This window comes from Peromyscus leucopus, chromosome 5 (genome assembly GCF_004664715.2).
Source record: "Peromyscus leucopus breed LL Stock chromosome 5, UCI_PerLeu_2.1, whole genome shotgun sequence".
NCBI classification, from domain to species: Eukaryota; Metazoa; Chordata; class Mammalia; order Rodentia; family Cricetidae; genus Peromyscus; species Peromyscus leucopus.
The window spans coordinates 71,934,099-71,939,523 of NC_051067.1; the positions used below are offsets into that span (position 1 = coordinate 71,934,099).

A 5,425-nucleotide genomic window follows, 5' to 3' on the forward strand; every position below is an offset into this window, starting at 1 on the left:
CCAATCTCTCTCTTAAAGGGCATCTGGGTAACCATTGGTGAGTAGAGACATGCGGCCTTGTGAAGACAGGGGCATCTGGCTTCTTCTTCTTCTTCTTCTTCTTCTTCTTCTTCTTCTTCTTCTTCTTCTTCTTCTTCTTCTTCTTCTTCTTCTTCTTCTTCTTTATTTTCTGTTCGAGGAAGGAACTATTATGCAGCCCTATGGCCCCAGCCATTCACTTCAGACCATGCCTTCCCTGTGTCTTTTAGCATTTCTTCCAACTCCAGGTGTCTATAAATTTCATATAAATTCACTGACTGCTTTCCTGGAGCAGGCAGGCTGTTCTAGAACCCTGTATGTACTCTAGAAAAAGCAGTGAGGACCCAGGGGCGGAGTGCTGGTTGACCCCTGCCCTTTATAATCAATACAGGGTCTCTGGCAAGTCCACACCATTCTGAGAAAACTGCGGACTCCCAGTGTTCAGGGGTCTCCCAGCTGCCCCAGCAGGGAGATAAAGAATGTGAAAGGCTTGGCCAGGGATCGCAAGCAGGAAGCTGCTTCCTTGCCTTCGTTCCTCCGCCCCAAAATCTCATCCTACGTTCTCCTCCGAACCCAATGCTCAGTGGGAAATGTCCAGCTCTCTCCTGATATAAAACAGGCAGACACACCAAGAGGAAACTGAGGCACGGCTCCGGCAGCAAATTTCACACATGTGGCGTGGAATAACAAAGCCTAGCCTTGGCTCCTGACTAAGCGACCCAGTTCTGTGTAGATTCAATTCTGTGTTGGCTGTGGTAAGTGAAGTGTTTGCAGACAGAATGAGCTCTATGCTCCCTGAAGTCAGTCAAGGGCCATCCATACCCTGTCCCCGTCTGTCACAGGCACTTGCGCATTGCTGCAGTTTAGGGGTACTGTTTCAGTGTCTGGGAGACACAGTATCTGGAATTCCTAGGTTTCCTCTGCAAAGTCTATTTACAGTGGTTCCCATTAAGTGGTGGGGTTTCGAAATGTCTTTCTTTTGTGCTTTTCTGTATTTTTCTACAGCAAATAACAGCTCTTTGTATTTAGTAGAAAATTGGACTTTTTTCTGAGTAATTTTGTTATTCTTTTGGAAATAAATGGTCTTCATGAGGACATTGTTTAAATGTACATGGGATGGGTTTATTACTGCCGTTTTGATTGAATTAGTAAATATCCTTGAGCTGCGGCTCAGTCTATAGCATTTACCTAGAATTCAAAGGCCCTGGGTTTAACCCCCCAGCACTGTGGTCTGCTGCTGTTGAGACGGTATTTCTCACTCTAAAGTCCTTCGGCGAGGCTGTCTGGTCCATGCCCTGTAGTTGTCCACCAGTCTCTGCCTTCCTAAGCCCTCGGCTGGGATTGGGGGTATGCGTGGCTGCACTTGGTGTTTGTGAAGATGCTGGGGGATCTGAACTCAGATCTCTGAGCTTGCATGGCCGACACTTCATGGACTGAGTCACCTCCCCAGGTCCGACAATATTTTAATGGAAAATTTCATTCATAATGTAAAATATTTCAACTTCCCTGTGTTAATTTTATGGTACAGCAAATATAGACATATCACAGCTGAAGAGGCGCCGTTCTTCAGGGCTGGAGACACAGCAGGAAAATGCTGTAACAGGCAGAGGGGCTGCGGTTTGCATCCCTAGAACTCCCTTAACAAGCCGTGTGTGGAGGAGTGTCTGCCAGAAGGCTTGGAGACAAGAGAGTCTCTGGAACCTTCTTGGCCAGCTGGTCAAGTCAGTCTGTATGCTCCAGGTGAGAGACCCTGACTGGAAGTATAAGGTGGAGAGCAATTGTAGACACTTTATGTAGATCTCTGCCACACACACACACACACACACACACACACACACACACACACACCACCCCACACACACCACCCCACACACACTTGCATACGTGCTGTCAAGTAGAAAACAGCCGTATCTCCAAGAGAGGAGCTAGTTTATTGTGAAGATAAATATGAGTAACCATGGCCTGGGAACACAGATTCAGGTTACCTCAAAATACAGGAAGAGTTTGCAAAACCTTACCCACTCTTGTTAGGTGGACACATTTTTAAATGGAAAAAAAAAAAGACAAAATAACAACAAAAAACCACCCCCTACTCCCCCCACCCCCGCCAACTTACTTCCTTTTCCACTATCTCAAGGTTTAAAATTATCAGTAATAAAATCTGATTCTGAAGCAGCTGGAAGCTAATATTACCATGACCACTTTCCCTTGCCCCATGGCCTGGAGAGGCTTGGGGAGACCCTGACTTCCAAACAAGTCCTTGTTTGCCGGGAGGATGCACATGGTCAAGGCAAGGTGTGCCTTTAAAGCAACGAGGAACCGGCTGGGAAAGTCCTGGAGAGACTCAGCCGGGCTCACGCCATGCTTGAGACTCCATAGACCCGGGAGACATTCAGCTTCCCCCAGAGCAGCCGCAGCCTGGTCCCTTCCCCTGCCACACCATCTGGTCCACAGAAACACCAGACTTCCCTGTCTCTCGGCCCTATAAAAAGCAACATTCCTTTTCCTGTCTTCCCTCCACCCGCCCCTTCCACCCACCCCTGCCTCTCCTTTCTCCTCTGCCTAGGGTCTCTCTTCTTGTCTTACCCGCCTCCTCCCCTGCCCATCGCTTCCCTTCCTCTCAACACTCCTCCTCCATCTCTCCTCTGTGCACCTGCAGAGCTCTTCTTTGTCCGACCATGAGAACGTCCCTGAAGGGCTTCTAGAACATTCGTGTGTCTGGTGGATTAGGAGTCCTCCCAACATGCGCTGGCAGTTCCACCGCCTTAGCGGCTAGGACAGACGAGCTGTTTATTCCGAGGCTTGGCGCGCCCTCTTGTGGTTCCTCTGTCATGCCAGCTTCCGCAGACAATGGGCGCTTTGTCCAGAAAGGAAGCCCGACTTAGATGACAACCTGCCCCCAACCACAGAAGCCTTCAAATCCCTCCTTCTTCAAACAGCTTTTATTAGAAGGGTGGCGGTGAAAAATGAAGTCGTTAAGCACAGAGCCACTGAGCTTCACGGCGATGTTCACCCGGCCCAGGAAGATCCCCCGACACAAAACCAGGGCAGCAAAAACAGGGTGCAACAGATGCGGAGGGGTAGTGGCATAACAGGGTGTCTGTGGCGCGGTGGGCGGTGGGGGGCGGCGGGGAGGTAAAGCTCAGGAGAGAAATGGGTCCTGCCTTAGGTGAGGCTTGGCATCTCCGGCCCCTTACACCTGCCGCTTCACACTTGAGCGCGGGTCAGAACACTCAGGAGCAGGTTTCTCTCTTCTGAGCACAACCGTCTTTACCCTCAAAGAGCCACACCTGGCCAGACTGCTGGGCTGTCTCAGGCAGTCCTGGAATGAAGAGAAGCAAATCCTGGCTCCTTTGATTACTCTTCCCCCTCCTCCCCTTCTTCCTCCTCCTTCCCCTCCCCCTCCTTTCCCTTCTCCTCTCTTTTCCTCTCTCTCCCTCCCTTCCTCTCTCCCTCCCTTCTTCTTTCCCCATCTACCTAGACAAGGTCTCACTATATAGCCCAGGCTGGCCTCAAACTCACAATCCTCCTGCTGCTACCTTTGATTAGTGAAATCTCAACTACGTACTACAATGCCCTGCCTGCTCCATTCTCTCTAAATGGCAGGTTGTTGTGGCAGAAACCTCTTCTGTACAGTCTGCTCAGGATGAACACAGGCTTTAACTTGTGACTTTGAAAGTCAGGTGGCCGTGACCTAGAACTCTGGAAAACATTGTGACGTCACAAAAATGTGTGCTGGGTTAAAGCAGCATGTCCTGGCATCAATAATTCATGCGACCCTTCGAGAGCAGGTTTAACAGATGTGAGTACATCCATGGGCTAGTAGAACATCCCCATTAATAACTGTCAGCTTGTTATGACTGGGCTTCAGGCTCAAGTTCAGGGCTAGGCAGGAATAATATTTCCACTTAGACACTTTTAAGGTAACAATAGTAGGGGCTTAGGGTTTCTGATGAATGGCAGGTCATAAATATGTGGCCACTTTGCTTTCAATAGGTTCATGTAGGCAGTAGGTATGCCTTGGTCTTATTTGATCCATACTGATTCTTAACTTGCTCACATTGATTTGATCTGAGGAGCTTGGGTTTTCCGGTGACAGCGGAGGGACCGGGGGAATTGTGGCATGTCTCAGGAAAGGACACTTTCCCATGTTTGTCCAGAAGGGAACTGAACCACCATGGAAAGGTCAGCAGAGACTGCTCCAGACACAGGGTAGAGCCCAGGTTAAGTGATCAGGGGCTGCAGCCTCCGGGTACCAAATTTTCTCTTGGAAGTTGTATGTCTCATTAATAGAAGAAAGTGTAAAACCAGGGAGAACCCTTTCTGGGTACAGAGAGCTAATCCTTGAAGTTAAAGCCCAGAAAGATCAATTAAGGCTGCCGATGCCAACATTTACCTTTCAATTGCACATTTAGCTTCAGGACTCCTGGCACAATTTTCCAGGGACCATTGTGAAACACAGACATGGGCATGTATGGAAAAGAGGGGCCCAGAGACAGTAACAGAAGTCACAGAAGCAGAGCCAGGCTGAGCGTCCGAAACACTGATGCTTCTACCTGGAGCACCAAGCTTGTGGGTAAGAGGCAAGGTGGCTTTCGATGACTACTTGTTCGTCTCCGATGTGCCCTTTTGTCAAGGCAGCAATGAGCTGTGGAGAGAGCCCCTAACTGGGCATCTCTCTGGAAAATTGGCCACCAACCAACCATCCAATTTATTGGCACCGTTATATAATCGTAATTCATCAAGTAATTGCTGAGATCATTCACTATGGCCAATGAGGTGTGTCCCCCAAACAAGCCACTGCAAAAACCAAACAAACAACAAAACTGTTACCCTCCCAAGGATATACTTCCGTAGCAGAGCGCTGACTAGCATGTGCAAGGCCATGGCCTCCCACCCAGGCACCACACACACCCTGTCTCAAAAAGCCTGGAGCCATGTGACTTATCCCCAGCACTGAAAGAAAACAAAAAGCCAACAGAGTATAAAAGTTGTAAAATTTTAAAATGTATCACTTTGCTAGGTATTTGCCAAACACATATTGTATAAAAAATTGTATTGTGTCATAATAAACTATGTACTACTTGTATGCAGACATTATATATTTTTGTCTTACATAAATGAGAAAATTTTTTTATATATTTGCTGTAAATTTTTCTATTATTTATTACTATGTTTTAGAGAGCTTTTCATATCAGGACATATATATCTGCCACCATTTTCAACTGTGCAAAAAGTAACATATTTTATTTAATATTTCTCTTTTTAAAGTTTTTATTAGCATATATTAACTGTATTTAAAAATGGGCTTCATTGTGGCGTCTTTATATGTGAGTATAATTCAAATTGATAATATTCATTCCCATAACCCCTTCTTTTCCTCCTCATGCTCCTAATGATCCCCTTC

The 5,425-nt window shown here is 47.3% G+C and overlaps 1 long non-coding RNA gene across 1 annotated transcript; it reads right to left on the minus strand.

Annotated features, from left to right (window-relative positions):
* Nucleotides 1–2,932: 2,932 nt before the first annotated feature.
* On the minus strand, nucleotides 2,933–3,745 carry LOC119087955. The gene is made up of 2 exons (XR_005091505.1): nucleotides 3,587–3,745; nucleotides 2,933–3,340 (listed from the first exon to the last, which is right to left on the minus strand). It is a non-coding gene; the product is annotated as an uncharacterized LOC119087955 (long non-coding RNA).
* Nucleotides 3,746–5,425: the final 1,680 nt, after the last annotated feature.